Source organism: Pogona vitticeps, chromosome 3, assembly GCF_051106095.1.
Source record: "Pogona vitticeps strain Pit_001003342236 chromosome 3, PviZW2.1, whole genome shotgun sequence".
NCBI classification, from domain to species: domain Eukaryota; kingdom Metazoa; phylum Chordata; class Lepidosauria; order Squamata; family Agamidae; genus Pogona; species Pogona vitticeps.
Window position 1 is genome coordinate 174,132,599 of NC_135785.1, and position 25,618 is coordinate 174,158,216.

Consider the following 25,618-nt stretch of genomic DNA (forward strand, 5'->3'; position numbering starts at 1 on the left):
CCTGGAAGCCTTCGGTCCCCCCCACCTTGTCCCCTTCGCTGGCAGCCACCCCACGCCGCTTTCCCCAGCCTGGATCCAGCTCCTGGGAGTCCAATCTCGGCTAGGGAAGGCAGCGCGGGACGGCGGGGACAGGGTGGAGGGGTCCCGAAGGCTTCCAGGCAAAAGCCTGGAAGCCTTCGGGACCCCTCCACCCACCCTGTCCCTGCCAGTTTTTAGTCTATTGGAACGCAATAACCAGGTTTTAATGCGTTTCAATGGGCTTTTTAATTTCGCTTTACGATATTTCCATATAGCAACGTTAATCCTGGAACGGATTAACGTCGCTATACGGGGCACCACTTGTATTTCAGGACATGTTTGCATGACTTGTGACACAGTTCAGGAATTACAGAATTAGACTGCATTGTGGAGACTCTCCAAACTTTGAGGATGCTGCCAGATATTGTAGCAATTTCATCTTTTTCTTCCCTTAAGAAAGGAACATGAGAAACTAGTTGGACGAGCTTTTTCAACAGTTGGGACAGGCCAACATAAAATGGTCAACATTGGATACTAAGGCAAAGAAACAAGCAAAGTACAACAAACAGAAAAAGGACCAAAGTGGCAATATCTAGGAAATAGCCTTATTCTGAGTAAGACCACTGATTTAATCAAGTTCAGTATTTATTGTATGTTTGTTTAATTTATATGCCATTCTTCTGTGCCAACCTGAATGGTGTACAGCATAATCCAACAGCCGTTACCCATATAACAAAGTATAACAATCTGACTGCAAAATATTTCACCACATAAATGGTAAGAACAGAACTGAAATGCACGAGTCATACTTAATGTATACAGATTTTATAAATCTTTTCACACAAAACAGCTTCAGCTTCTACAGTTCTCCTCCTAATACCTATTACCCTGAGACCCAGATGGTGGTGTGCTCTTTAGGATGTCACAGGGGCAGAACAGGGTTTGTGTGACAAGAAGTCTCATGAGTCATGATGCTGGTGCTCCAAAAGGCATTTTGGCCCACCGAAAAGCCATCTATGGTTTGAGGGGGAGCTGGACAGAGAGTTAGCATTTTATTTTATTTGTTAAAAGGAAAATAAACCTCCTCCTTTTTACTTCTATTAAGAGTTGTTTGTGGAACAAGAAGAACAGAGGATATTTTACTTGAAATGAGCTTATTGCATGGGCTGCTGTTGTATTTAGCATGCCTTGAACTGGTCAGGCAAAGAAAGGCAAATGTTTGATGGCAGTTACAGTTCTGTGCTAAATGCCCTCTTTTCCTGAAAAAAAAAAACTGAAGTTCATTCCAGTTCCATCTCTGGAACAAAAGCATGACTGTTTAATGAAGTGTCTTTCCTTAAGCTACAAATGATTGCATTCTAACTGTTTATGAACCAGCAGAACATCCAAATGCATTCACTTGAAAGGACCAACGTGACACCCTGCTTGAGACTATTCTCTGCTAGAGAAGTGTCAGATTATGGTATTCATTGCATGGGTTGTGATCCAATCCACTCAATCACCAGCCTGCCTGTCACGCTGGTGAAAACCGTGCTCTGGCCTAAACCACAGAGATACAGATTTGGCTTTTTTCCACCACCATCTATTGACAGTTCAGAGGCCTTCATTCAGGCTTTGAACCTGGTCAGCAGTAAGTATTTCATATCTGGCTCAGAGCTAGGGTTAGATATAAATTGTAATACAGAGCACACAGTTACTTTGTAAAAGTCATTGGTTATACTACAGATCCAAGCCCTCAAAGTCAGCAAGTCAGCATTATAGTTATAATATTTTTTTGGGGGGGGGAAACAACCAAATCTAGTTATTCAAAAGTAATTAAGTCATTATCTTTCCTAAATATCTTTCATTCTGCCAGCAGGCAAAGATCTACCTTTTTAGGCAGATTTTTAAACAACTTGGACAACTAGGGGCCGTGATAGGATGCTGCATATATTGAGTTGAGTGTGTGTGTTTCAAGTGGTAGGTTTTAATATCACTATTTGTTCAATTGTTTTAAAATGTATCTTACCTTGTTTTTAACTGTGTTATTATAATATGTGTTACCCTATGGTAAGAAATGTGGCATATGAAATATATACATAACACAGAGGGTGTTTTTTTTTTTAAAAAAACTACTACAGTAGACTGTTACAAGCCAACCTGTAGTATAAATCATACTTAAATAATGAGGCCACTTGCTAACTAATGCTCTTATACTGGAAAGGGGGTAATGTTACTGCTCATTACATTAGAATTCTGATGCAACATAATTACTTGTTGGAAACTGCAAAGGGGAATTCATTGCAGAAGAAGCTTGGAAAAGTTACTCATTTGGACTACATGAACGTTGCTAGCCAGGATGACTACTGGCTATGCTAGTTTGGGAATTCTAGGCAGGATAGTACACAAAATCACAAAAGTAGCCATTTCTAAAACCTGGTGACAGCACATTCTTTGTAATGCATTACAGTGGTGCCTCGCTAGACGATTATAATCCGTTCAACTGAAATTGCTGTTTAGCAAAATCATCGTCTAACGAAAAGCATTTCCCCATTGGAATGCATTGAAACCTGTTTAATGCATTCCAATGGGGAAGAATCATCGTCGTCTAGCGAAGATTGGCCATAGGAAAGCCGCTTTGAGAACCGCCGATCAGCTGTTTGAACAGCTGTCTTGTGAAGCTTAGGTCCCGAAAACACCCATTTTGCAAGCACGGAGGGAGCTGTCAAAATCGTCGTCTAGTGAAAATTGGTTTGCGAAGCAGGGACCAAACATTGTCCAGCGAAATTCCCCCATAGGAATCACTGTTTTGCGAATCACTATAGCGATTGCAAAAAGTCAATGTCTAGCGAAAAAACTGTCATGCGGAGTAACTGTCTAGTGAGGCACCACTGTACTTCCAAGCCCTGGTTGCCTTCACAGCAAGTTAGGATCGCCAGTGTGTTGGCTAGGCAAGATATATACCAACATGTTTGTGGCCATTTATTTCTGTTTAAAGAAAAGCACACCATCTGTGAAGATGGAAAGGCCCCCAAAGTGCACATGTGGTGAGTGAGCAAAATAGTTTATGTTCATTTGCTTCCCAGGAGAAGGGGGAAAACAGGGCGGGGGTGAGGAAGAGGGGGCATTTTGGAGGATGACTGTCACCAGCATGCCAACTGAAAGGCTCACTCCCCTCTTGCCATGTTAACAGTCAGGTCAGGCTCAACATCTTAGCGATGAGGAATTTCCTACCAAATCATAAACTTTTTTTATTTTTCAACCTTCTGTTCCTGCTAGATTAAAATGTCTCCAAAGTCCTTGACAAACCCTAAATCACCAGCACTGAGCTGTGAACATTTTTTTCTGCTGAGACTTTACTATTAATATCCCAGCTGCCTTATTGGGATGCAGCTGGGGCTGGGGGGAGCCTGACTATATTTTACTGTTACGGTTTGCTTCTCCCTGTGAAGCTAAGCAGATTTCTAAGCCTTCTCAGAGAGAAAAAGAGAGGGGGGGGGAAATCCTCCTGACAGTGTTCCTGTCAATTAGCAGACTGATTACTGATTTCACACATCTTTCCTGCTAAGATATAAGAATTATTTGTTATAACTCATAATATTGCCCAAACGGGATAATTCTAATTTTGACGATATGTTACAGCTTACATGGCACCCATAAAGAAAGACATGACCAATGAACTGAAGCATTTGTGCTTTTCTGATCAAATTTCAATTAAGGAGGCTTCCTTCACAGTTGATCTGACTATTGGATTTAAGTGAAGTAGTAACAGCAAGGAAAACATAGGAGTGAAAAGATGGAGATACAGAAAATACAAAAGTGTAGTGCATCCAGGGGTTAAGGACCGAAAGCAACAGTGACATCATCTTATGACTCTGGCTTCAAGATACATTCTCCCTTCTGAAAAGATATGCAATTTTCACAGCAGCAAACAGAGATGGAGCCACTAGAACCAGTTTGTTGACTTTGAGATAAAACACTAACAGAAGAATAGTCTCCAAATCTTGTGAAATAATAATTCCCCTCTATATGGCACTCACTAGGCCTTGTCTACTGTGTCCAGTTTTAGATGCCACACTTTAAGAAGGATGCTGACCAAGTGGAACAAGTTCAGAGGAGGTCAACAAGGATGATCAGAGGACTGGAAACCAAGCCCTGTGAGGGGAAAAAAATGAAAGAACTGGGCATGTTTAGCCTTGAGAAAAGGAGACTGAGAGGGAGATATGGTAGCATTTTTCAAATACAGTGGTGCCTCGACTTACAAACGTCCCGACATACGACCATTTTGAGTTATGACCAGCTCCGCCGACAAAATGTTGCTTTGACTTGCGGCCGGAGCTTCAAGTTACAACCAAAAAAAGACAGGGGAAAAAGGCTAACCATTGTTGGTGAAGAGGCTGCTTCTTTGTAGCTCTTTTGCCCCAGCGGTCAGAGAGTGTGCAATCGGAGGAGGCTTTGGACTGCCTGGTAAGGTAAGGTGCTGCTTTCTACTTTTAAAAAAAACTGTTCTGGGTGGGTCTTGCAGCGTTTGTTTGTTTTTTGGGGTTTTCCCCCCATTTCCAATGGGTCTTACGGGGTTTGTTTGCTTTTTGGTCCCCCCCCATTTCCAATGGGCCTTGCGGGGTTGGTTTGCTTTTTGCTTTGCCTTTTTTGCATTTCTGATGGCTCTTGCATGGTTTGTTTGCTTTCTGCTTTGCTTTCCCCCATTTCTGATGAGTCTTGCATGGCTTGTTAGCTTTCTGCTCTCTCTTTTTTTTTTTTTTTTTTTTTTTTGCATTTCCAATGGGTTTTGCACATTTTGTTTGCATTCTGCTTTGCTTTTTCTCCATTTCCGATGGGTCTTACATGGCTTGTTTGCTTTCTGCATTACTTTTTCCCCATTTACGAAGGGTCTTGCACAATTTGTTTGCCTTCTGCTTTGCTTTTTTTTTTTTTTTGCATTTCCAAAGGGTCTTGCACAGTTTGTTTGCTTTTCTCCCCCCACCTTTGGCTGGAACAGATTAATCATGTTTCCGATGGGTCTTGCAGCGTGTGTGTTTTAGTTTTTGGTGATTTTTTTTCATCGGCCGGAACGGATTAACTGCATTTCAATGCACTCCTATGGGAAATGATCCTTCCACTTACAACCATTTCGAGTTACAACTGGAGTTCCAGAACCAATTAGGTTCGTAAGTCGAGGCACCACTGTACTTGAAAGACTGCCATACAGAGGAGGGGCAGGACCTGTTCTCAGTCACCCCAGAGTGCAGGACATGCAACAATGGTCTCAAGTTACAGGAAGCCAGATTTCAGCTAAATATCAAGAAGAACACCCTAACTGTTAGAGTGGTACAGCAATGGAACCATTTATCTCGAGAGGTGGCAAGTGTTCCAACGCTGGAACCATTCAAGAAAAACAAATTGAACAACCCTCTGTTAGGTCTACTTTGATTTGGATTCCTCCACTGAGCACAAGGTTGGTCTTGATGGCCTTATAGTACCCCTTCCACCTTAAACAAGTTCAAATCTACAAGGCTGGATGAACTGCATCCAAGAGTTCTGAAGGAACTGGCTGGAGAACTCTCAGAACCACTATCCGTTATTTTCTTGAAACAGGTGAGGTGCCAGAGGATTGGAGGAGGGCTAATGTTGTCCTTATCTTCAAAAAGGGCAAAAATGAGGAACCTGGGAACTACAGGCCAGTCAGTCTGACATCAATCCCAGGCAAAATTCTGGAACAGATCATAAAGTGGTCATTGTGCAAGCACCGAGAAAACAATGCAGTAATAACTAGAAGCCAAGACAGATTTGTTAAGAACAAATCCTGCCAAACTAATTTTATCTTGTTTTTTGATCAGGTAACCTCCCTGATAGACAGAGGGAATGTTGTAGACCTAGTATATCTTGACTTCAGCAAAGTTTTTGACAAAATGCCCCATGATATCCTGATTAGCAAGCTAACTAGGTGTGGGCTGGATAGATCGTGTCGGGTGGATAAACAATGGGCTACAGAATTGTACTCAGAGGGTAATGATTAATGTGTCCTTCTCTAACTGGGAAGAGGTAACAAATGGGGTACCCCAAGGCTCAGTCCTGGGCCCAGTGCTCTTCAATATTTTTTTATTAATGACTTGGATGAGGAGTGCAGGGAATGCTTGTCAAATTTGCGGATGACACAGAAATTGGGTGGAATAGCTAATACCCTGGAAGACAGAAACAAAATTCAAAATCACCTTGATAGGATGGAGCACTGGGTGGAAAACAACAGAATGAAATTTAACAGGGATGAGTACAAAGTACTGCACCCAAGAAAAAGAAACCAATTGCACAGCTACAATTGGGGGATACCTGGCTCAGCAAAACTACAAGCAAGAAGGATCTTGGAATTGTCGTAGATCAGAAGCTAAATATGAGCCGACAGTATGATGTAGCTACAAAAAAAGGGCAAATGCTATTTTAGGCTGCATTAACAGAAATATAGTTTCCAAATCCTGTGAGGTGCTATTAAGCACTGGTTAGGCCACATCTTGAGTATTGTGTCCTGTTCTGGACACCACACTTCAAGAAGGATGCTAACAAATTGGAACAAGTTCAGAGGAGAGTGACAAGATGATCAGGGGGCTGGAAACCAAGCCTTATGAGGAAAGGGTGAAAGAATTAGGCATGTTTAGCCTTGAGAAAAGAAGACCGAGGGGTGATATGATACTGTAGCACTTTTCAAATATTTGAAAAGCTGTCATGCAGAGGAGGGGCAGGATCTGTTCTTGATCATCCCAGAGTGCAGGTCACACAACAATGGGCTCAAGTTAAAGGAAGCCAGATTTCGGTTCAATATCAGGAAAAACTTTCTAACTGTTAGAGCAGTACGACAGTGGGACCAGTTACCTCAAGAGTTGGTGAGAGCTCCAACACTGTAGGCATTCAAGAAAAACTTAATCACCTGGCAGATATGCTTTGATTGTATTCCTGCATTGAGCATGGGGTTGGCCTTAATGGCCTTGTAGGCGCCTTCCAACTTCACTTTTCTTTGATTCTATGAGTCCAAATCCATTATTCAATTATTTTATTTTTCTTTGCCATCAGTAAACAAAGCTCCTTGAAAATCCTGAACTCTATGCATAAACATATACCTGTACATACTCCCACACAAAGGTTGATGAACAGATTTGCCTGCATTCTTAGACTCTCCTTAGAGCCAAGATACAAAGGCTGTCATGATGAACATCTGCTGTTCAAAATCTATCATGACAGAAAACAGCATAATGTCGAAAGGCCTGGACAACATCCTAAATCAAGGGTAAGCAAACATCTGGCTTCTGAAATCTATATTGGTTGCCTTTCCTGCAGAATTTCAAGATTCACGAACTGGAACTGATCTTCAAAAAGTTATTTTGTTGGACTCAGTGGGCATGCTGGTGGGGAGCTTATAAGAGTTGTATCTCAAAAGTAAAGTCAGGTTGGTGTCAAGTTCGAAGTAGTGGTTCAGAACAGACTTACACCTAGTAGATTTAAGAAAAAGAGTGCCTTTAAAGTTTTTTTTTTTTTAAAAATCAGGACTGAACCAGTGTCCCTTCACAGAAAAATTCTCTCCTGTCTACATCCCTCCCCATTGTTCCTTCTGACTTCTGGAATTTGTGGGTTCCTATTACGATTGGAGAAACATCGATATATATGAATTGGAAAAGAAAAAAGAAAAAAGTTTGAAAATGTTGGTGTACTAGTTGTTATAGCATCTGGTGAATGCAAGGCACTTCTTTCACCTGGTCTGAAGAGGGCCTCCAAGGTCAAGTTCTGTAGGGGTCAGGCAAAATATATAACAGACAGCTGTTCCTCCTGTAACATTTATGCAGTATGAAGGTCATTTTTAACTGGAAAGGCTGATCGAAGTCAAAATAAAGATTTTGGAAGGGAGATGCTCCCTCTAATCCTGTGCTTTCTGCCTCATTGTTTTGTCATAAACATTTAACAAAATATGCAGAATGGTACGGTAATAAACTGGACTCTTAGTCCATTTTTAAATGTGCCAAAGAAAAAGGATTAGTCAGTACAATAGCAATCTAAAGCTAAGCAGGAATAATGTACTGGAAATGTGTTTGATCTGCATTATGCTGGAATGAATGGCAGTTCAGTGGTTCTGTGTGCAAAAGTGACACTATATCTGCTTAAGGTTTGAGACCCTAAATCATCTGGTTATAAGAGGGTCACAGATTGTGCAGGCTTCCCAGCAATGGTGTGGATGGACATGGTACCACAGTGGGTTTAAGGCACAGTCTAAATACCCAGGATGGCACTGATCCTATTTATTTTCTGGAAGATGTCAATTAAAGACCCATCCTTGTTTGTGGATATAATGGTGACAAATGATTGTGATTAATGAAGATTGGGTTTCAGATGTCTGAGTTATACACCCACAATTAGCCCCCCAGAAAGTCTCCCCCCAGGCACCCAGAGACACTAAAATCACAGAGAAGCTTCTACTGACTCTTCTCTACAATCCCTCCAAGTTTGGTGAAGATTGGGTTTCCCCAAGCCAACTATAAAAGGGCAATTTCCTGGGGGGACCCATTTTGTGGGTGTACAACTTGGATGTCTGAAACCCAATCTTCACCAAACTTTGAGGGATGGTAGAGGAGAGCAAAGAGACACGTCCCCGTGAATTTGGCTGGGGGGGTTTCCTAGGACTTTAAAGTAAAGAACAAATTGATAAATCTATCTATGGATTTGTCAGGAAAAAAACTTATAATTGACCTCAATGAATCACAAATCAAAAAAAAAAAATCACATTTTTTCTACTTTATGCTCATCTCTAGTAGTAACCTATCCATCCCAACGGACCAGCTTCTTTTACCCTTTCATCAAAACCAAAATGTCACTTCTAGTTTTAAAAAAAAACTGAGCTGGGGTTTTGTTTTTGTTTTGGCTAAAAAAAGGTGGGGCAGGGTCAGACGAGAAGTTTGTCCTGTGGAGAGTTCTGAAGGTATGATTTTCCCTTTTGGTGTTGGCAGGGGGTAGGTACGCAACAGTGGGGCTGCAAAAATGAATTTTAAGACATGCAGCCAATGTGTGATCCCCCTTCCTGGGGTTCCCGCCCCTCTTTGGATGGTCACCTGAAGCACAGATTGTTGGTTTTCTTTAAAAAAAGACAAACTGCACAACAACAACCTGCACCTCATGGCACAGTGGTTAAACTGTAGTACTACAGTCAAGCTTATGTTATGTAGGATAATTTTTTTAAAAAAAAGGGGAAAAGAAAAATAGAATAGAGTGGTTTTCCACCATCCTTTCTATGGTTCCAACCCAATACATGGAGTCTTGTGGGGCAGTGGTGAAACTGCAGTCCTGCAGTCAAGATTCTCTTCACAATCTGAGTTTGATACCAAAGGGTTCAAGTAGCTGGCACGAAGTTCACTCAACTTTCTGTTCTTCCAAGGTCAGTAAAATTAGTACCCACTTTGCTACAGAGGCAATGTGTAGCCTGCATCATTAAACTGTAAACCGCCCAGATAATGCTTATGTGCTATGGGGTGGTATATAAGCAGCACACTTTGCTTTCCCTCCCCTCTCCCCCCCATCCCCACTTTCCTGTAAACAGGCTATTTCAATGTCCCTAACCCAAATTCAAAAAGTTTAGATCAGTTTTTATTCACACAGTACCATACTTCTTGGTTCCTGGTCCATTTCCATCACAAACTGTATCGCTGCAAAAAAATTGAAAAGAATAAGAAGAGTTCATCTGAAACGTAGCAGCCTGCCATCGTAGTTCTCAAAAGTGTGAAGTGAGTCCAATTGTTGGATGTCTTATTGGTCTCTCCTCACCTCCCCCCCCCTTTCTCTCCCTGTGAAAGTTGATCTGCCGCAAAGGGTGTCACAGCAGGGATAACCTTGTAAGTAAAGAGCACTTGTCCCAATTAATGGTCAGATTTTATTCTGCAGCATTTCTTTTCTGCTTTAAGTGCAGAAAAGGAGCTAGATGTTCTATCCAGTGTGAAATTGTACACCTTGGGGATCCTCCTTGCAGGCTGTCTACTTCATCTTTGAAAAAAAAAATTACAAAGTTCAGCTAAATGTATCTTCTGGGGCCATTCTAGCATTGTGCTAATGTGAAATAGGCTACATGTTTTGAAATGCCTCTATCACCAAAGTCACTCTCCAAAATGTTTGCCCAAATCCAAATCACACTAGAATATTACACAGAATCAATGGGTATTTGGTGAGTTAACTCCTCTGTAAATTCCATTGATTCAAAGGGGTCTCCTCCGGTTGCAACTAAAGTCACAACTAAAGTAGGCTCATTTGAATCAATGGAATTTATGGAGGAGTTGACTCCTCCAATCCTTATTAATGCAATGAGCCTAATCTAGTGCAATTTACTAGGCCAAGCAACAAATTTCTGACTATTGGCTTCCAAATTATTCCCATTGATCACAGTGGGAATATATCCAGAATAGTCAAAGGTACTGGAACACAAGTTCTTAAGAACAGGAGGAGCAAATCATTGGCCCTCCATATGTTTTAAGGAGAAACCTTAACTGCTCACATTTCCCCCCTAAATACTGAGTGTGAAAGTGATAAACAGTTATTTTTGTAACAAATGATTAATTATTATTAATAATATTATTAGATGCAGCACTTAACTATGTCTGTTTTTGCTGCCCATGCCCAGAAGGCAAGCAGACTGTGGTTTCTGGGAGTTGAAATCCAAAACATCTGGATGGTCCATGGCTCCTTACCTCAACCTTAGTTTCAAATGAGAAAGGGAAATCCTAAGACCTAATAAAGAGATACACACAATCTAGTAAGAAAGACTGAACAAGCTGGCCTCCCTATATGATGAGATGCACATAGCTAACGTTTCAGGAAGAGAAGATCTGTGCAATAGAGAAGCTGAGGGAAAGCCATTTCTACTTACTTCCCCAATTGGTGTTCTAAATATACTTTGGAAACCCTTTTTAAAAAAACGCATGTGGTAGACCCCTGGAAATTGCAAAAGAAAGGAGGGTAAGCATCTGATTGCTTTATTCCAAGTCCAAAAATCCTCTCCCTGACCCTTCTCTCTCTCTCTTTCAAACCCTGTTGAGATTTTGGTCTACAAATCACATGGCTGAATCACATGTTACAGGAAATGTGATTTCCTGCTGTTACAGCATAGGTCCTGTTTTGGAACATTTTCCCTCCTGGTACTATTAAACTAGCAAATGAAGACCAGGTTTACTTCCCAATAACTATTTTTTAATTTTTTATTTATTTATTTGATTTATACCCCGCCCATCTGGTCTAAAAGACCACTCTAGGTGGCTTCCAATATAGTAAAAACAGTGAAATAATCATAGAACCAGCTAAATTTGCAAAATGCAAAGTGAAGCAAGTTTATGCTAGGAGACTCAGATATTTGTTGCCACTACAAGGAACTCTGGCTCTAATGGCGTGGGGTACGTCTGTCATCTACTTGAGCCTGATGCAGTTGTAGTTCAGCTTTTGTACGCAAGGAAAGAATTATCTCAATGAGATATACTGTATTTGCTCAGTGTAAGCAATAGGGCAGAGGGAGGGTACTTAGGGTGTGAGGACACCATGCAAAATAATCCCTTCCTTGAGGAATCAATTTCTTTTGTATAATATAATGTGTTGAATCAGCCAATCATCATTGAATTTTGATACAGCTAACAGTTTTCATAGGAATTGTGGATAATATGAGGATACTAATCATGATAGTTGGTAACAAGTCATACAGGGTCTTGTTTTAATTTTTTCTCTTCTTTCACCATAGTTGTCCAAAAACGGGCGTCAGTTTTCACATGTAATATCCTCCAGCGAGTTCAAATTGGCACACATGGTTCACCTCTTCCTGACTTCATCCCCATTGTAACTCTGTAAAGTAAGTCAAGCTCAGACTGCGACCACACTTCAAATTTGGCTTTGCTCTGGCTTGATTTGCAGCCTGTGTTCTGCTTCTGTTTGAATTAGGTGATCGCACGGAGAGTGCGGTTTTTCTATGCCAATGCTCACACTGGCCCCTCAATCCAATATGGTTCAATCCACACCATAGTCCACAGCCCCTCTCCCTTTGATTATGTCTTCTGCCGACCTCTGACTCTGCTTTTATGCTTCATTGCCAAGCCAGTGGGCTGTTTAAAGTATTGCATGGTGTTAGAGAAAAGGGACAGTTTCCCAGAGTTTGCCATAATGTACAAATAAAAACATATATACCATGGAAACATTCCAATCTGCTCTGGTTTGCCAGAGCTGTTTCTATTTGATATTGACCTTTATCTCTTTTTAAAATCTCAAATACTTTGGAGTGTCTAGGGAGAGAGACTGCAGGGGTGGGTGTTCTCAATGTCCAAAACATCACACCCAGTTTAGCATATCGCCAGAATGCCACTCACAATCATGCCCTCCCATCTTTTTAGATAATGAAAGACCTGATCATACAGGGAAAACACCATTCAAATCATTCCAACTTTTAAGAAGTAGAAGCCCCCAGCTAGAGGTGAAAAAACTCCACCTCTGAAGCAAAAGGGTGGTTTGCATTGGTCTTTTTGTGTCATGTGATCAGTTGAAAAAAGTTTGAATTCATCCGTTTTATTTCTGCAGGAAAAACCCATATTGTATTCTTGAAGGCTTTCACGGCCAGGATCTGATGGTTGTTGTAGATTTTTTGGGCTGCTTGGCTGTGTTCTGGAACATGCCCAAAAAGCCCAAAATACGTACAACAACCATCAAATCTGGTATTATTTGCCAAGGTAGTGGCAGCCTCAGAGGCACAAATGTTCCCAAGGTCGTCCTCAGTGAATTTTAGAGCTCATTGAGAACTAGACCCAATCCAGCAATCTAATCACTACACCGCAGTGGTTATCATTTGATATATAAAACCATAGGGCATGCACTAAGTTCTTAGAAAAGATAAGTAAGATGAAATCTTGCTTAGAATTTGCTATTTTCTTTCTGTCTGCCCGTGCTTGGCATCACTGTTCTAATCTAATCCAACCTGCAGCCAGCCCACAGGAATGGTGTGTAGGCACATTCCTTGTATTGCATTTACAAAAATAGAATTTCCACAGTTATTTTTCTGAAAAGTAACCAAAGAACACAAACCTTAAGATAAAATACTTCCTAATGCCTTAGCACCAATTTATCCCTGCCGCTATAATCCATCTCCACTGGTAGCAGGCTATCTGACATGACAGAACAAGTGTTCCATGGTTGCTTATGTCTTGAAATTCTGCTTCCCATAAATCTTCACGTTGTGACTTGCATTTAACGGCTTGTCAGGTGGGGGACAGGATGTGTCCCACCGAGCACAATTTGCTGTTTTTTGGAAACAGACTAACTAATCATGCATGTCATCACTGACTTTCACACTTCTCTAAAATGCCTCCTTACGTATTCTTTCAATGAATAATTCTATTACCATGCCCATTTATCACTTGGAGGGTTCAGTCAACATGAACACCAACTTGCAAGGAGACTTACAAAAAGGTGCCAGAATTTGGGGCATGGAGAACTGGAGATGCTTGAGAAAGTCCTAACAAAAAAATGACCTAACATTTTAAGATATCCACTGCTTCTTGCTATGTCCACTATTACCAATACCATCACTACCAGCTTCAGAATAAAACTCAGATATTTTAATTGCTATTTTTGAATCTTTTCATTTTAGAGGCAACAGAGAAATGAATCCAGCTAGAAGCTGGTCTTAAGCTTAAGCTTAAAGAGAATAATGGAGCCAGGGCTTGCAGAGATATTCCGGTTGTAATGCAAAAATAAATAAATAAATAAAAATTTAAAAATTGGGTGATTAGGAGCCATTAGAATTATAAAAGACCTCCTCCTCATTGGCTGATATGGATGGATCCAGCTGCCTGCGGTTTTGGAATCTCCTGGTTCTTGGGAGGCTGGCCATGGGGATTAACTGGACTAACTAATATGCTGAGCACCAGCTCTTTCCAAATTTATCACAACACCAATCCTCATCAAATTAGCAGCCTTCTTATGTAAGTGGTGAGGCATCTCCCCCAAAGTACGTTGTTGTTGAAGGTTTCTTTTCCTGCGCAAACCAGGCTGCCACAGAAAGCATGCATTAGCCACTTGTGTGAGGACCAGGAAAGACAGACAGGGACAATTTAAAGGGAACACAGCCAAAGAAATGTGAATGGCCAGAGCTTGAAAAGTTATTTTAAAAAAGTAATTTCTGCCCATTTGTCCTTAGAGGGTTTGCGAAGTAATCTCTAGCTGTTAACAGGGTTTTAAAACTGCCGCCCACTTAATCAGGTGCAAAAAAAAATGTCAAGCTGTTTCTGGAAAGAAACTTTGTCATTCCTTAAGCTGGCTAGAGAGAGGAGTCAGAGGCTGGGAGTTTGATTCCCCATTGTACCTCTTGGGAGTAGAGCCAACCTGAGAGACCTTGTGGAAGCTACACAGGCCCAGAGCTGCCCCCCCATATAAACACAAAAAAGGGAATGCTAAACCATGTCTATGTATTCCCTACCTTGAAAACCCTGGGAAGGGTTGCCATAAGTCAGAATGAATTTGAAGGCTCATCATCATCAAGGTGCCATAAGATGCTTTCTTGTTTCTTCTGTGACAGATCAACTTAACTATCACCACCATGAAAAGTTCCAAAAGTGGCTGGTTGTATTGCTCACTACTTTTCCATGACTTTTCAAAAGAGAGAGGAAAAACTTTTTTTAAGAAAAAAAAAAGCTCATTAGATTGCTAAAAGAATGACATAAAACTTGAAAAAAAATTCCTGTAGAGTAACTATAAAAGTAAGAAGGAAACATTATTCATCAGATCAATAAATTAAGCTCACTCCTGTTTGTTATGTTGCTTTCCAAATGTAACATCATTATGCCCAAGGAACTTCTACATGGCTCGTAAATCACTGCTTCCAAGCACTGTAAACTGCCTTCTCTTTTGCAGGACAAACCCAGGGAGGAGAGAAAGGGAAGTGCAGCAGCCACAGTTGCCATTTCAGCTTTACTATCTGCAGCTGCTCAGAAGGTCTAAGCGAGGGGAATCTTCAAGTTCAACCAGCCTTAGGATTCAAGTGGGGAAAAAAAAAGCCCTATTCAGGTATTAGTTGCATGGATTGGATCACCATAATTAGACAAGAATGCTTCTCCCTTCCACCACTGCCATTGCTTTCCCAAGTGGCATATCTGCAGGGGAGACTTTCTACTTCCACACAGGCTCTGCGTGCAAGCAAGAACCCCAGTTTTTCTGGGATTCTTGCTCATGTGGAAAGCTTACACATAACCAACAATATTTGTTCTGCAAACACATTGCATCCCAGCTGGAGAATGCCATGATGGGGTAGGGTAGGGGACAGCCCTCTCTTCTGAAAATGATGATTCTACCTGCCTAAGTAGTGCCTGAATAGGGCTAACGTCAAGCCCAAGCTCCCCTGCCTTTCAAATAACTTAGTGTTCCCTTCTATGACCTTAACTGTACTTGCCTGGCAAAATGGTCAAGGAAACAGTTGTCTGAAGACTCTGCCCGCTTGGATCAGACAGTCAGTTACACCATTCTTTTTCTTCTTTGTAGTCCTGGAGCAAATGACAGAACAACACCCTGTATTTTGGTTTCTCCTTCTTTTTTCCCCGATTAAGGCCAGCAGAACTGGTCCTCTACGAGGGACAGGATAAGTCAATATCACTCCAGCAAGATGGAATGACCGCATATCCTGATTGGCTTAAGGTACGCGTCTATCCCAGCCAAGGAAGGTGGGGAGTGCCAGGGTCTAAACTTGGGACTTCTTTGAAGGGAGTAAAGCTTCTGAAAGATTCGTTAAAGGAGCCATTCCTTTGAAATTTGTAGAGAAACTCAATGGAAAACAAACAGACAGTGTGAACAGCAATAGCTAGGAAAGCATGGATGAGTAATTTGCCCATCTCTGTTTATGACAATTTTCTATTCCCAGATTCCTTATAATGTTAATTTAGGATTTTATTCTCCAGTTACTAAGTACAGCTGACTACTTTGTCTTCTACTGAGTTTAATCTAGAATGCCATCCAAAAGTATCTCTACCTTTTACAGTGTTGTACTAGATCCAGGGTTCACAAGGCTGAAGCCCCAGATCTTTCTGAGCAGCAGGGATTATGCTGTCCTCTCACACCACCCTTCAGCCTTCCCTCCCTGTTTGCTCAGAGTCCTGCAATCTTCACAGTAGCTGGGAAGGAAATGCATTTCCTCAGGAGCAGTTTATGGTTGCAAGATGTCCTTGTAATGGAAAGGATTTGAGGCTGGTTTGTTCTTGAATAATAATCTTAGAATAATAACAATCTTAGAACTGCAGAGCTGGAAGGGGCCTTATGGATCATCAAGTCCAGCCTCTGTCAAGAAGGCACAGGTGGGGAATCAAACTCCCAGCCTCTGGCTCCACACTCAGAGACCTAAACCACAAAGCTATCCAGCAACCATTGACTTTACAGAAGACCTCTTCCTTATTTGCTGATTTAGACTGTTCAGTTTGGCTTGCTGTGAATTAGAGCAGGAGACAGGCACAAGGCCCAGAAGTGAGCCATCCCCTCCATTGTCTAAGGCTGAAGGATTCGAGACGGTCTATTCCCTTTTACCCAGTGTCCCAACTGAAGATACAGTATACTGGTGGAAGATTTGAAGGGAGTCAGAGCAGGAAGGCGATGGTGGGAGGAGTTCCACCAATCACAGAGAGCTTCTTGACTACTGAGAAGAGGGAAAGGGGTAGAGTACTGGAGAAGAGAGATAAAAGAGAAGGAGGCAGAGGAAAACAGAGGAGACAAACATGAGAAGCTGAAAGAGGAGGATACCACAATTGGATGGGGATGGTTAGAGTTAGAAGAGCCATGGTCGCATGAGAAGGTGCACATGAAACTCCCTCTGGACGAGATAGAAAACAGGCAGGGTTATCAGCTGATACCCGAGTACAAGCCTGGGGGTCAAATAGGAAGGGGTGAATCTAGAAGCCGTGAGTGTGAAGGGATAGAAGTACAACTGGAAGGAGCTGAGCTGTTGGGATGGACAGTATATGTATACCCAAGAGGGAAAGGTCCCTGGAAGAAGGAGGGGAATATAGAATCGACTTTTTCCCCAGTTATGACACAAGAAGGAGAGTGACTTGGCTTGACACCCCTGTTGTGGGACTATCTGAGCCAGCTGCAGCGAACTCCAAAGGAAGCCCACTGACTGGAAGAGATTTGGAGTATACCCACACTGAAGACTTCATTCCTGACACTTGAATTGCGTTTAGGGTTGGACAGACTGCTCCCAAGTTGAGGGCACCGTCGGACCAACAGAATTTGTTGTGCACACAACTATGAAATAAACCATCTTTACAATATCCTACGGCTCTGGTTGTGCATGGTGCTGATAGCATTGGGCCTTTGGAACCAAGGGAGAGAAAGCCTGAACCCACATACACACGCATTTTTAGATACTCTTGTGAGGTGGTGCTATGAGAACTGACATAATAAACACCTACACCAATGCAGTACGAAACCAATCTCATTTGCTGTATCTACTGCTTTCTTCGTTTGTTTCATCAAAGGATGGAGAGGGTTCTAAGTTGACTAGTAACAACTATATTTTCAGAAAATGTGGAATTATCCATTTTTCTTAATGGCTCCTGGTTTCCGCAAAGTTGAGCTTGGTCTTCTCCCACTTCTCCCCTTAAAACTGTAAGGAGAGGCAGACTCCATGACTTAAACATCAGCCACCCTTTTTCTTTCTCCCACTCGCACTTTCGCTTTGTTTATCCTCCTGCCTGATGAATAGCTCTGGAGGATCCCAAATTGTGCATAGTATTTTGTGAACTCTTAACTTGGCCCATTAAAGGTATTGCCATAATCTTTCTTTGGCCAACACTACCATCCCGCCCTTTTAAATAGCTCACTGTCTCCCATCCTTCAATAAACACTATCCTGCAATGGTAGGATATAGTCAGCTGCTACCCTGTTCTATAAATAGAAGCTCACCACTGGCACAAAATAATATCTTTGTTCTTTTTCCCCAAGGAGAACATTTATTGTGGCATTTGCGAAAGAAGAAAAGGAGTGGGTGGAGAGGATTGATGAGGCACAACAAGGAAGGAGCCTCCTCAAAGAATGTAAGGACCGTGAATACATTCAGGCATCCACTGGGCAACAATAGCACCCTGTTGCCTGACCATTCCACTGCAGAAGCACCACCGGAGTGCTTCTGACAGGAACAAAAATAACTTGTTACACCTCCCTCAGAGCTCTTAAAAAATTATGACTCTCCAGAGGAGCCAGAAGAGGTGGTAACATTGCTGGCATTATAGTCTCATTGTCATCCACCCATCCATCAGTGACACCATCAGTGAAGAAGCAAGACAGGAAGAGACTCTTGCAGTTGGCACACTGTCGAAGAGCGAGGGGTGGGGGTGCTGGGGATGAAGCTGATGGCCATGATAGGATGACCTTTTCTTAGGACAACAGCTGGCCTTTTCGCAACTGGCTGAACTTTCTCCTCCCTGTCCCTGACAATGGGCGAAAAGGTATAGAGCTGAGGAAGGTTTGGCAATGCGCAGGAGTAAAATGAAAGAATATTCCCCTGCTGCCACCACTGCTAATGTTAACTCCTCTTCTAGCTGCTATAAAGTATCACATTTAACACACCACCTGCTTTTGGCAGCGAGGGGAGCTCCCCCACCCTCACCTCAGGCTGTCGGCCATCTTGGCCTGTTAAGACTGTGCTCTAACTCAGCTGCTATTTGCCACAGATTAAAGTTATGTTACTATAATGGAAAGAAACTAGGATTTAGGAACTTCTCACCTCTCACTTCTGGCATAGAAAGCAGTGAAGGGGCAATTAAGAAGCAGTTCACCACTAGCTTTGCTGAGCAGAGTGTCAAGAAAATGGTTGGTGTCTCTAAACAGACATATATAATCTAAAACATCAGGGATTTTTTAAAGATTTTAAAGAAACTATTGAGATCTATTGATGTGGCTTGAAACAGGAAAGGGGCCACACATTTACAAGTGACATACCCAGAACTAAAACAAAACATGATCAGAAGTCATATCACTCCCAACAAAGTATTCAAGCTCCTGTCACACTACCAAGAGCAGCAGCACTTCCAGCTGCTTCCATTCAGAGTCCTGGATTTCTGGTAACAGCATCTTCCAGCAGATGCTCTGGTTTCTGAACTCAGACGGCGAGAACCAGACCATAGAAACTCACAGGTGGAGATGCAAATGTGTCTGCTTAAAAATGCAACAGCAAGGGCCAACTGTAGTGAAGAAGAAAAAATCAGGGGCAGAAAAAAAAAAGCGGGAAAGCAGTGAAGAGATTATTTTAGAGTCCCTCAAAATGGAGGCGGGGGGCAGGAGAAGGGAGGAGGGAAATGCCTGTATTTCTTGTTGAAAGGAAAAGCATGAAAAATCTAGTGCTGTGGGAGGAAGAGGAGGAGAAAGCAGCAGAGGGAGGGGAAACTGATTCTGCCCACGGCTTCCATAGTGCTAAGAAAGATGGTGGAGGTGGGAGAATAGAGTGGCAGTGGTTGCCAAGGTCACATTTCCTCCCACAGGGCAGAGGAATCCCCTTGGCTGATTGCAAGCAAAAGGGAAAGACAGTTTTATTGTTCACTTCTTCCAAGTATTTTATTTATTTATTTATTTATTTAATTTATATCCCGCCTATCTAGTCGCGATGGACTACTCTAGGTTGCCAACAACAGAGATAAAATACCATAACATAAAACAGCATAATTACAACAGCAATTAAAAGTAGGAAAACAATAAGGAGAAAAAAAAAATCAAAAGTTATCTGGTGAGAAGGCCTGCCGAAACATCCAAGTCTTTAATAGGTTCTTAAAGGTGCCCAGCGAGGGAGCTCCGCGAATACCAGGAGGTAAGTTATTCCAAAGGCGAGGAGCCACCGCCGAGAAGGCCCTATTTCTTGTTTTCTCTTTTCGGGCCTCCCTCGGCGTTAGGCTCCTCAGCCTCACCTCCTGGCTCGCCCGTGTGACCCGGGTAGAACTGGGTGGGAGTGGGCATTTCACCAAGTATCGAGGCCCTAAACCGTTTAGGGCTTTATACATAAGCGTTAACACTTTAAAGTCGATGCGGAACCTGATGGGCAGCCAATGCAATGCGGCCAGAGTGGGCGAAATATGTTGGAATTTTTTCACTCCACTGAGTAATCTGGCCGCTGCATTCTGCACCACCTGTAATTTCCGCAGCAACCTCAAAGGAAGCCCCACATAGAGCGCATTACAGTGGTCTAATCTTGAGATTACGAGCGCGTGTACTAAGATGGTGAGCGTCCCCACATCCAGGTAGGGCCGCAGCTGGGCTATCCGCCTGAGGTGAAAAAAGGTGGTACGGACCACCGACGCCACCTGTGACTCCATGGAGAGCACCGGGTCCAGATGGATCCCCAAGCTCCGTACACCATCCTTTGCAGGGAGAGTCACCCCCCCAAAAGAGAGGGAGTTTCCCAAATCCCCAACTGTGGGAGGGCCCACCCTCAGTACTTCCATCTTGTCCGGGTTCAGCCTACGCCCGTTCTTCTGCATCCACTCCAGTACAGTCCCCAGGCAGCGCTGAAGACACAGGACGGCTTCTCCTGTGGTTGGCAAAAATGAGATGTAGAGCTGCGTGTCGTCCGCATACTGGTGACACGAAGCACCACACCCCCTGATGACCCCCCCCCCAGCGGCCTCATATAGATGTTAAATAGCATTGGGGAGATAATCGACCCCTGTAGAACCCCACAATTGAGGCTCCACGGGGCCGAGACTCTCTCCCCAAGCTGAACTCTCTGGGGGCGGTCCTCCAAGAAGGAACGGAGCCAGGACAGTGCCAGGCCACCTATTCCCAACTCGGAGAGCCTCCCCAGGAGGATACCGTGGTCAATGGTATCAAAGGCCGCTGAGATGTCGAGGAGGACCAACAGGGACACTTTGCCCCTATCGGCCTCCCTCAATAGGTCATCACACAGGGCGACCAAAGCCGTTTCTGTGCCATGGCGCGGCCTGAAGCCCGACTGGAATGGATCCAGAGCATCTGTTTCATCCAGGACCGCTTGAAGCTGGTCGGCCACCACCCTCTCGACTACCTTGCTAAGGAAAGAAACGTTGGCGACGGGCCTATAGTTGCTAATTTCGTCCGCCTCCAAACTAGGTTTCTTCCTAATGGGCCTAATGAGTGTGTCCTTCAGGGCAGATGGGAATCTGCCCTCAAGGAGAGACCCATTTATTATAGCCGTGGCCCACTCCGTTGTTAGCGGCCTGGCTGCTTTGATTAGCCAGGCCGGGTAAGGGTCCAAAGAGGAGGTGGTGGCACGACAGTGGTCAAGCGCCCTGGAGACAGTGTCAGGCGTAACAGGCTGAAAGGAGTCTAGGATCACCGGGCAAGACGGAGCGCTGGACATCTCAGCTGGACTCACTGTGCTCAAAAAAGGAGACAGGTCCCGGCGGATGGCCTCCACTTTTGATTTAAAAAATGCTGCAAATTGGTCCGGCGAAAAACTAGGGGGAGGCCCATCGCCCGGACCAATTCTGGAAAGGTCGCGTACTATACGGAATAACTCCGCCTGCTGGTTGGACGCCTCGCTTATCCGGTTAGCGAGGTATGATCTACTAGCAGGCTTTACCTTAGCAAGATAAAGGTTAGTAGCGACCCTGACAGCTATCCTATTGAAATCCGTCGGGACCTTTCTCCATTTGTGCTCTAGCCGTCTCCTGACCCGCTTCCTTGCCCGGAGATCCCGATTAAACCAGGGTGCTGGGCGGTCTCTGCAGCGGAGAGGGCGTTTAGGTGCGATCATGTCAACAGCCCTAGTCGCGGCAGCAAACCAGCCATCCACCAGAGCCTCGACAGGAGCGCCAGCCAGGTCAGCTGTAGCACCTCTCACGGCATCCTGGAATCCAACCGGATCCAGTAGCCTTCGAGGGCGGACCATAACAATAGATCCCTGCTCCCTGCAGGGGGGGAGAGCCATTTTAATGGTACACTTTATTAGGTGGTGATCCGACCATGACAAGGGTACCGACTCAAGGTCAGTCACCATCGGACCACTCTCACTCCCATTGGTAGAAAAAACCAGGTCAAGTGTATGACCCCCCACGTGAGTGGGGCCGTTGACATGTTGGGACATGTTCAAGAAGGCCATGGTCTCCAAGAACTCAAGAGCTGGACCAGAGGTCTCCGCCCCCGCGTGCACGTTGAAATTCCCCAGAACCAGTAGGTTCGGGGAACCCAACAGTGCCGCGGAGACGAAGTCCACCAGCTCCGGTAGGGAGGTGGCTGGGTCGCAGGGAGCACGGTAGCCCAGCAAGATCCCAATACCATCCCTGGCCCCGATAGACACATGGAGGGCCTCAAGACCCGGCTTTATCACCGAGGAGCGCCTAGTGACCTCCAAGCTGGATTTATGGACAATGGCTACTCCCCCCCCGACCCTCCAGTCTACCCTGGTGTTGGACAGCATAACCGGGCGGACAGATGAGAGCTAGAGGGGGACCCCCCTCTCCGCCAATCCAAGTTTCGGTTATGCAAGCCAGGTCTGCATCCTCCTCCAGGATAAGGTCTTGAATTACCTGGGCCTTATTGTATACAGACCTGGCGTTCAACAACACCAGGCGTAGAGTGGAAGGCTGGCTGGTCTGGCTACCTCGATACTGGGGGCTGGTCTCCGTCTCAGAACAAGGAACAGCCATTAAACATCTGTCCCTAGTTCTTCTAACACGAGCAGGGACGGAGCCAACGTCATATCTCTCCCTACCCGTAATCACAGAAATATTCTGGGGCCCCTCGCTGGGAGGGCAGGCCTTCCATACCATATCAGAAGAAAGAAAGAAAATTAAGGAGAAAAGAGGAGGGGAAAAAAGAAAAACAACTAAGTGCAAACAATCAATTAACCCAAAATAACTAACTTATACAATTATAAAATAAACAAAATAATCTAACTAAAAATAATAACAATATCAAATAAACAAACATAAAAAATCACAGTATAATAACTTAATAACTACAAAATTCCCCCGAAGGTTATCCCCCACATATAACCCAAAGCTGTTTTTCTCCGCCAATTGATTTTGTCCCTTTAGATGTTACTAGAGTCAATGGCGTTTCATTAACGGGGCAGGAGTCCCGGATCACAGTAGCGGGCTCAGGGGTCTCGATATTGTCACTGAGCAGGGTCACAAGCACTGACGAGCAAGCTGGAAAAAGCTTGGACCCTGCCATTTCCCTCCTTAGGAATCCAATTAGGGGGAGATCGGATGGCAGCAAGCAAGCAGAGGCAGAGAGGCAGGCGAGGGAAGAAGGAGCTGGGAGGGGAATCTCCAACATGGCGCCCGCGTTCCCACGCTCCGGCAGCCTCTCAGCTCCCGCTGACTCTTGCAGGACCTTGCGCCCTCCCGGCTGCCTCCAGACCCAACAATCCGTCCAGCCGTGCCTCCAAGGTCCCCAGTCTCCAAAAGGAGCTCCGTTCCTCCGCCTGCTCCACTGGAATAAGACACCTCCCAGGCAAGCGAGGGACCTCCAAGCTCTTCCAGGTTGTTGCTCACCGCCACTCCGCAGGCGAACCCGGCGTCCTGTGCTCTGCGCTCGCTCGTGTTGGTGTCCGTCCGCGTAGAGAAAGTACGAGAGATGTGAAGCCAGCAATGTATAGAAGATGGTGGTTTGAGAATGTGGTTCTGGTCCAGATTCCTGGAACATTGGATGAGTGTGCTTTCCAGAACAGGGAAGGCAAAGACAATACAATGCCAGATCTCTGACCATCAAGTAGAGAAGCTCCAGATGGTGTTTCAGCTGAGAATCTGATGATGATAGGGCATGTTGTCTTAAGTAACTGTCATATGGGATAGGAATGGCAAGGCCTGAAGTGCTGCGGGCCAAACTCGAACCCCCAACTCTCAGTGTGGCCCGCCTTAGCCTGAAAATGGTGACAAACAAGCTGTGTGAATTTGTTTTTTTGGGAAAGTTCAGGTGTGAAGGTCATGAGGCATCTTCTTGAAGCTCAGCAGAAAATTGTTACATTCCGAGCCCCCTGCTTTGACCATAAATGTGTGTGTGTGTGTGTGTGTGTGTGTGTGTGTGTGTGTGTGTGTGTGTGTGTGTGTGTGTGTGTGTGTGTGTGTGTGTGTGTGTGTGTGTGTGTGTGTGTGTGTGTGTTTTGAAATGTGGGTGGAATGGATGCCACTGGTGGCCACAGTTGGTTTACTGCCGCCTTTGCCCCATTCACAACATAGAGGATCAGAATAGGGGCATTTAGTCTAGGCTTACTTTTTCCAGAGCTCTGGCTGAAGTCTCAGAGAATTTCTCTGCTTCCCTGGGTCTTGAGGCATGGAATGATATTTATAAGGGCAAGTGGCAGAAGAGGGAAAAGTTGGACTGATTGTGCATGTGCGTGTGCACAGTGACTTTCCAAGCTAGCACCAGGGATTATCGGCTCAGCACATAGATGTTTACATGTGTGTCATACAGTATATGTGTCCCTCCCCACCCTAGTTTTGTTACATCACAAGGATCCACCCCTTGCTCTTAGAAGTTGGTCCTGGAATCTCAGGGAATGGGACACTATTGATCTGCAAATCTAATCCATCCTCCATCCTGGCAAAATGTTCGCCACTCCTGGTAGTTTTATGTAGGGCTGCTGTTCAAGGAAAACTCATCCAAAGCCCATTTGGTCATAAAATACTTAATGAAGCGGCTTTGAGTTTCTAGCCAGGAAAAGAAATATATTTTACCTTGTTCTTTTCCAGATCTAGTTGTGTTTTTTCTCCAGTCAAAACTGTGAACAAGCCATGTTTAATAGAGTAGAACCTTGCTAATTCTCACTAATGATCCATTGCAAAGTATTACATGAACTGGGTAAACAATAATAAAGCTGGTGTATCTCAAGGGATATGTCATCCGTTTATTATGCCATGTTCAAATTACAGCAGTATTTTTCAGCATATACAGGTATGTTTTGCCACAGTAACTCGTAGGAGAGAAATATACTGTATATTTCCAGGAACTTACATTTGGTGATAATTCTGTGTTTGTATATCTAAAAGTTGGCAATTAAAATAACGTTTGCAAATTAATGTTTTTTTAAATAATTCTGCCATGTTTGCACAATTCATAATTGAAGGACTGAGTTCTGCTTGTAAAATTTAGCATTATTGTGGAAATGTCCTGAATCTATGTTATAAAATGTATTCTTCACCAAGCACACATTTTGTGCTATGTAGGCTGCAATACAAGACAGAAATTATTCATGTTTATATGGCTCAGCTTCTCTGAAATGCTAAAGCAGGGCCCAATGTAATGAAGTTAATGGCAGAATTAGCCGTTAACTACCACAACTTAGAGGTTAATACATGCTACAAAACAACAATTGTTTGACTTTGTGTTCAAGCCTCAAAACAATCTTTCTTTTTCAATAAAGTTTTTTAAAAAGTGAGGGAAGGCATAATTATTCTTTTTCATGAAAATATGATTTTCAGAGCAGAAGCTTCCCCAAGATAGCAAGAGCCATCTTTTCACATTCAGAAGAGGAATACTTTTTACTATTCAGTGAGGGAGGGCAACAAGAGTCCATTTATATTTTATGACAGGCTTGGAAATGTTCTCAAAGCTCCTTCTTGGTTCATGTCTAAGTGGTCTTTGTCCTTCCACTACTGGACATCAGTTTTTAAGAAAAGCA

The 25,618-nt window shown here is 43.7% G+C and overlaps 1 long non-coding RNA gene across 2 annotated transcripts; it reads left to right on the plus strand.

Annotated features, from left to right (window-relative positions):
• The first annotated feature begins 337 nt into the window (after positions 1–337).
• On the plus strand, positions 338–20,272 carry LOC140705752 (uncharacterized). 2 transcript variants are annotated; one of them, XR_012085242.2, is made up of 4 exons: positions 339–11,851; positions 14,899–15,051; positions 15,588–15,675; positions 17,971–20,272. It is a non-coding gene; the product is annotated as an uncharacterized LOC140705752 (long non-coding RNA). The 2 variants fall into 2 exon arrangements; XR_013543505.1 differs by having other exon boundaries at positions 338–15,051.
• Positions 20,273–25,618: the final 5,346 nt, after the last annotated feature.